The sequence below is a fragment of the Ictalurus punctatus genome, chromosome 24, assembly GCF_001660625.3.
Source record: "Ictalurus punctatus breed USDA103 chromosome 24, Coco_2.0, whole genome shotgun sequence".
Taxonomy (NCBI): domain Eukaryota; kingdom Metazoa; phylum Chordata; class Actinopteri; order Siluriformes; family Ictaluridae; genus Ictalurus; species Ictalurus punctatus.
Window position 1 is genome coordinate 19,969,894 of NC_030439.2, and position 7,949 is coordinate 19,977,842.

The following is a 7,949-nucleotide window of genomic DNA, read 5'->3' on the forward strand; positions in this document are numbered from 1 at the left end:
TATAAATAAATAAATAACAGAAACATGCAAAAATAAATAAATAAATAAATAAAGATGGAAATATAACAACCTACTTTTTTGAAAAATGTCAAACAAACAAAAACAGAAAACTCAACAACAACAAAAAAAAAAACAATGAAAGAGACTATCTACTTTTTTGCGGAAAAAGTGTGAAATAACTAACTAATTAACTGACAAATAGTTAGTTAACTAACCAAATAAATAAATACATCTCTCTCTGAAGCCGTTAAATAAATAAATAAATAAATAAATAAATACATCTCTCTCTGAAAAAAATTTTAAACGATAAGCCGTTAAATAAATAAATAAATAAATAAATAGATAAATAAATAAGACCGAGCCGACAGCGGACCGGAGGCTGGGTCAGAGTTTAGGTAAAGTGAGGTTTAGGCAGTGAGGACTTGGCACAGAAGTGTGACCAACGAAAGAAAAAAAAAAAGCGGTGTCTCGTTATAGAGCAGGAACATCGGGGCGAGAACAGCGACGCTAAATTTAGACCTTCTTCATTTAGCTTCATCGTACAAACAACAACAACAACAGCACCCCGTTAAAGACGTCTCCACGGCTGCATCATCAACCAGCTCGGATCGGACCTCAAAACACTCGAGATCACTTTACAATGCCAAGTCAAAGCTAAAATCAGACAGAGATGACCGATCTAATCAGACAGACTTGAGGTAACTAGGAAATTTTCCCCCCGTCCGTTAACGTGTTGTGTTTACGTTTCGTCATCGCCGCTACCGTATCTCTAGCCACCCGCTACTGTTGGGTTTAAGGCGAGCGCCGGATCCGTAGCAGTGCTCACACTCAGATTTTTATTTATTTATTTATTTATTTATTTATTTATTTTAAGAAGTGCAGCGTTATCGGAAAATACGCCATTACACGTCCTTCACAAGAGCTTTCTCTTACACGCTGAAAATGCACTTTTTTATTATTTTTTTTATTGCGTAGACGTTCGACCTTTTTACTACATGATTCAACAATTACGCTTTCTGAAGGTCCTGAAATAACGGGTTCTATTCCTAGAGGCCCATAAAACACACCAGAATGTGTGTTACACGAGGCCCCGGTCTCCGCACTCGCCGCTCTCAGAGTCTGGAAAAAGCTTTTGACATCACTGATGCGTCAACTGGGCAATCTGCGAGCAGAAAAGAAAAGAAAAGAAAAGAAAAGAAAAGAAAAGAAAAGAATGCAGCACATTGTGCCTGAAGAGAGAGAGAGAGAGAGAGAGAGAGAGAGAGAGAGAGAGAGAGAGAGAGAGAGAGACAGAGAGAGCGTTTCTCAAAGGGACATAAAGACCATGCAGTGACATCACTGTGACATCACCACACACGAGACCAAACGTTTTTATTAGTTAATATTAGAGCAGACGTAGTTTTTCAAAGTAAAACTAAATTCTGAACTTGAAAGAAAGAAAGAAAGAAAGAAAGAAAGAAAGAAAGAAAGAAAGAAAGAAAGGTAAAGGGCGTGGTATTCTGACATAATGTCGATACTGTGATAAACGCTTCTGCATACTGCAGCTGATTTGATGATCACATGTTGCGCTGAATCATTAAAAACTAATTATCCCTTCAATATTTTCAATAGAAGTACCACGCAACAGCTTTATTTATTTATTTATTTATTTATCTTTTGACGTACTGATTTACTGGAAGTTTCTTAACTAACCGTTGTACCGTGGCTAGGGCCGGGCGATGAGATGATCTTATATGGACAGTACGATAAGTTTGGTCACAACAATCATAAAATGTTGAATATGGTTGTTTTTTTTTTTTTTAAATCATTTTAAACACTTTTTTTAAAAAAATATAATTGCAAACTGACCAGAAGCAGCTGACTTGATGTTCCTTTTAGCGATAACATTATTTATTTATTTACAAATAAAACACATTTATAAACATGCAAAATAAAAATTTCTGCATTTTTATAGAAATTAAATAAAGCATCAGCGAAGGCTGTTTTCAATAAATAAACAAATAAATAAATAAATAAATAGATAAATAAATAAAAAGTTACACTACTGTGTTGCTGGAAAACTGGTAGTTAACTGTAATATCGTGTGATGTGTTTTCGTCATCTCGCCCAGCTGTAAATAAAACAATAAAAATGCAACGGGGCAAATAATAAAATTGCAACAATTAGAAGCAGCCACAAAAAAATTTTTAAAAATTAGAAACAAAAAAAAAAAAATGAACGTAAAAGTAACACGTTATTAAACATAATGCAGATCATAAATGCTAGTTAAGCGCTAAAGCTAAAGTCTAACGAATGTTCAATGGTCAAAAGATCTCTGGTGCGGGAAAACAAAGAGCCGCCATTTTGTCTTGTACGGATCCAGAGTGCCAGGACACGATTAAACGCACTGACTGTATATATATATATATATATAAATATCTATCTGACGCTGGAACTGCCGTTTCCTTTTTTATCCGAGCTGAATATTACGCTGAAGCAGGAGACGGAGTCGGGGGCGGTCAGTCGTCGGGTCGGCGTGGCTAATCCATAAAGCTTAGCGCGGATCTTGCGTGTTACATAGGCGAGGTTTGTTTCATTAAAACGCTTCGTGTGCTGAAGTGAGGCTTATTTACCGACTCCGACACATCCTGAAATGAGATCAGCCGCACACCGAGCAACTGATCCTGGATCAACCGTCTAAATTTATGGCACAGATTCGATTTTTTAAATACTTTTTTTTCATTCCAGTAACTCCACGCTACGCGCCCGGACCAGCACAGGGCCGTCCGTCCAACTCCTGCATTAAACAAGTGAATAAATTCCTTCCTACTAAACCTCAGGCGTCTAACGGGCCTCGTGTTCCAGCGATGGATCCGAGAGCACGCGGAATACGTTTCAGACTGATTTAGAAATCATTCAGCGCTACCGAAAAAGAAAAAAAAAAAAACAAGGATATGTTTTTAATCATCTGTCGTGTTCATGTTCTTGAAAAACATTCTATTAATATATATATATATATATATTTTTTTTTACATGAAGAATTGTTATTTTTACGGAATAGTTTACATAAAAAGTAGCTTGCACATAGGCACATAGGGGTGTGCCAGACAAACTGCCCCCCCCCCCCCCCCCCCAAAAAAAAGTAGTTTCATTTAAAAATAAACAAACAAACAAACAAACTCTGATTAATTATTTAATGAAATATTAAATTTTATATCATTTTTATTCATAGAAAATTATATATAAACATTGAAAAAATTACATTTACATTTGACAATTTTTAGGATTTTTTTTAATTTAATTATTATTTTTAAAAAAAATAGTTTTAACATCACGGCTGCTTCTTCCGGTCAGTTTGTAACTAAACTTATAAAATCAGTCGATTTTGCGATCGCAGAAATGAACTCGGAAAGAAAATCGAGGAAACTCCGCAACGTTCCGCGATTTTTCTAAACGACCGCAGATCTCCCGTGGATCCGGGCCGAGACGCGTCACGAGACGTCGTCAGGACACGCGTTCAGCTGAAACCCCTCTTCGGTTCACGCGTGTCGAACACGAGTCCAGCAAAAAAAAAAAAAAAAAAAAAAAAAAAAAAAAAAAGGCTTGTTTACCACGAACGACAACAATTTTATGCAATCGCAATTTCGCCAAATTCAAGCAGTTTTCCACAAAAAAAAAAGCACAGAAAACCTCGCACGCTCGAAATCCTGTACGGACTGTAAAATTAAAAACAAACAAAAAAAACGAATCAAAAAAATTTTACGTAATAAAAAAATTCATAAAAAAAAAAAAAAAAAAAAGACACCAGGATACCTCAGAAAAGATTACTGACAGAACTGATCATGTGATCGACACCGCGTCGTGATATCGCCCGGAAACATCATGAAGTGTCATTATTTTTCCTTTTAATTCATTTCATTATTCCACAACGTGCCAAGTAAATGGTAGCTGACCGATTGTTCGATTTTCTCACATTGTCTGTATGACGTATTTTTCCGTAGAGGTTCGATCTAAAAACATTTTTAAAAAGCCTCTGAAGTTCTGGCTCCACAGCGCAACTCGGCTGTCCTGTTGCTCCTTACGTATCAAAACCTCGGCGAAAATGAAACATCACGTAATATGACGATATCTACGACATCTTCAAGTATCACAATATGTCCAGTTTCGCCCACACTTTAGCCCCACCCCCTTTTTCCTCCTTCATGTGCGCAATGACTGGGACTTTCAAACGGTAAATCCTGACAAGATTTTTATTATTATTATTATTAAAGTGTTGCTCTGAGGGTATAGGGTCAAAGTGTTGCTCTGAGGGTATAGGGTCAAAGTGTTGCTCTGAGGGTATAGGGTCAAAGTGTTGCTCTGAGGGTATAGGGTCAAAGTGTTGCTCTGAGGGTATAGGGTCAAAGTGTTGCTCTGAGGGTATAGGGTCAAAGTGTTGCTCTGAGGGTATAGGGTTAAAGTGTTGCTCTGAGGGTATAGGGTCAAAGTGTTGCTCTGAGGGTATAGGGTTAAAGTGTTGCTCTGAGGGTATAGGGTCAAAGTGTTGCTCTGAGGGTATAGGGTCAAAGTGTTGCTCTGAGGGTATAGGGTCAAAGTGTTGCTCTGAGGGTATAGGGTCAAAGTGTTGCTCTGAGGGTATAGGGTTAAAGTGTTGCTCTGAGGGTATAGGGTCAAAGTGTTGCTCTGAGGGTATAGGGTCAAAGTGTTGTTCTGAGGGTATAGGGTTAAAGTGTTGCTCTGAGGGTATAGGGTCAAAGTGTTGCTCTGAGGGTATAGGGTCAAAGTGTTGCTCTGAGGGTATAGGGTCAAAGTGTTGCTCTGAGGGTATAGGGTCAAAGTGTTGCTCTGAGGGTATAGGGTCAAAGTGTTGCTCTGAGGGTATAGGGTCAAAGTGTTGCTCTGAGGGTATAGGGTCTCGCCCGGTGCTACGTGCGTACACACGCTACTACCAGCTAATCGCGGCTAACGCTAAGCCTCAGTCTCCGCCCATTGGTTCATAAAGCAGCTCTTACTTATTGAACACTTATCTGGCCACAAGCTTCAGAATCTTATAAGCTGCGATCTGATTGGCTATTCCTATTTTCCGATGGGAAAATATACTTTTAAAACGCCGTGACGTACGAGCTTTTTCCGGCGCGAGATATAGATATATAGATATCGTCAAGTTATCCCAGAGGTTTGCTGAAAGCATCTAGATCATCTCGCCAACAATTTGCTCCCAAAAAGGTTCTGTTCACGGGTTGGTCGGAATGTCCTCGTTCTTTCGAAAGTAGGCGGATCTCGGCCACGAAACGACGCTCGCACGACGACTCTACAGTTACACTTCCGATTCATTTTCTTCATTCGTTCATCTTCAGGAAGCTCTTTATCCTGGTCAGGGCTGTGGTGGATCCGCGGCCTATCCTGGGAACGCTGTCCGTGAGGTGGGAATACACACTGGATGGGACACCACACACACACACACACACACACACACTTTCACACACTCCTTGACAACCAGGGGAGATTTAGGAAACCACTGGCACGAGTTTTCTCGAGTCTATAAATATGACAGATGTGAGAGATTGGCTAATATTTTGCATGGTCACTATAGCAACAGTCTACAATCTGACTTGACCCGTGCTGCCGTGTTTTCACACGACTTCGCTTGTGAGCGAGTGTTTAAACTCACGACCTTCTGGTCTGTTAACGGCTGAGTAAGCACTGCTGAGTCAGGCAGGTCAAAATAACCTGGTACGTGACCGTGTCTGCTGGTTACAACCGGTTACACCTGAGACCAGGGGGCGTTTCTTTTCAGAAGATCTGACCTTCGCGGAAAATAAACAACAACAAACGATTAACTTTTTTGCCGTTCGTCACTTGAGACATTTCATCACCCTCTAAGCTCCCGACGCGCAAGCTTCACGGGCCGGGTGTATCTTCCCGTCAGGTTCTCGGACGTTCTCTCCACCGAGCGCTTTGGATTCTGAGAACATTTCGTCACCTTGGAGCGTCGGGTGAGAACGCAAGCGAGGAAAACAAACAAACAAACAAACAAACAAACGAAGAACGGAGAGATTTGCTCGGAAATCACTCGGACGGACTAAACCAAAATCAGAGCATCGGTATGACCGCTCACGTGAAACCAAACACCTGCACCTGGCCGTGACGACCACGGTGAAAGTATTTCAGACATGCGATCCGAATCCTGCGGTGGTTCCACAGCTGGACTCGGATCGGAGCCAGAACGCAGCGGCTTCCCTCGGCGCTCGCGTTATTTGAACAGATGTCACATGGACGGCGCGGGAGGACGTGGGCTGACCTGAACTCTTTGCTTGCTGAGTTCAGCTCGATCGAGGACGCGTGAGAGACGTGTGAGCGCATCCCGGAAGTCGGCGGGGAGGTCGGACGTGACGATGGAGGTCTGCTCGTCCGGTTCTCTGCTAACGCTTTGAGATCCCGAGATTCAGAACCGCAGCCGGATGTTATGAGCGTAAACGAATCCGTTCCTCCAAGCCATGTGTTTCACACCGAAGCCCCGATTTACATCAACAGCACGAGCCCTTAAAATAACCGACGCGCAAGCTGATGTACTGACGACGGAGGATCACATCTCTCCGGAAACACCACGTTCTGCCCAGATCCTCTCGTAATCCTTAATAAACACGAATGCCATTTGGAGCTTTGCGAATGCCAAATTGGCTTTCACGTTAGATACCCGTGTGGATACGCGACGTGATATCGGACGCACACTCGTACGCACGACGCAACACTTCGCTCCGGTCCGACTCTTTCGGGATGACTTTCGTGCGATTATCCTACCCTTAAACCACCCCAAAACCCCACGTTAGTAAACCAGAGACTTCCGATACGTTACGACATGCACGCGGTCGTCAAGACGCCGACGTCGGCGCCTTTCCACCGGGTGCGAGAACCCCGTCAAACCCGAAACTAAAAGCGGAGCCGCGTAAGAATAAAATCGTGACACGCCCCGACTCCAGGAACGGCCACGAAAGCCACAACCGCTTTTTTTTTTTTTTTTTAAATGAGACGAAAAGTAAAGCTCGGGTGCCGTCGGAGCGTTTATTCATGGATGTCCGCAGGTCGTTTATACGCCAGACGACGTAACTACATTTAGCGAGTACATCGGGGCACCCGCGTTGACATTCGAAACCACGCGCACATCAGAACGACGACGCCGACGCCGACGTGGAATCAGCCGATCCTCAGGGTTCACGTTCGTATCGCAGACCCCTGGAAGGTTCACCCAAACTTCCCGAGTGTTAAATGTCGTCGATTATAAAAGCATATATAAAGCACATCCGGGATTGTTTATTTTATTTTTTTATATATAAATCGTAACCGTCGACACACAATCCGCGCGGTCGCTTCCTAGAGTACAGACCCCGATATCCCTAGAGCGAGAATTCCCAGTTTGATCACCGGGAAACCCCCTTTCTGATGACGCGCCTTAGACTACGAGCACTTTTGGGGGCGGAGACGGGACGTGCTCCCCGTCCGTAGTCCGGCAAACTCCTGATAAATTCGCCAACGCCGGTTAGTAATCGGTTAATGATTAGCCGAGGAATCCCAATGACCGCGTGGCGTAAGTGCGTAATCCGTCATGAGCGTCGTGATCGGACAGCGATGGGTGCGACTCTCTCGTGCAAGACTCCAGATTATTACTGAATGACGGAGATCTTACGAGCAAGTTTTGTGTTCGGAACGCCGCACTTGGATTGAAAAAAAAAAAAAGTTTGCCCAAAATGTAGACGTCCCATTAACGCCTGGCGGGTTTCGAACATTCGGTGACGGAGGCACGCGACGACGTGACGGACGAGATACAAACACGCGCAGCTTCAAAGGCGAAGCCGAGCGATAATGCCAAAATCACACGCGTCAAGCATCTCTGTTCTGATCCCCCGTCCTTCACTCACTTACTCCCCCCGCTTGCATCTCTCTCTCTCTCTCTCTCTCTCTCTCTCTCTCTC

General features: G+C 42.8%; 1 protein-coding gene across 4 annotated transcripts in view; it reads right to left on the reverse strand.

Moving 5' to 3' along the window:
• Window positions 1-7,949, reverse strand: part of hdac5 (histone deacetylase 5) — a 95,096-nt gene that overhangs the window by 54,488 nt on the left and 32,659 nt on the right. The window lies entirely within an intron of this gene.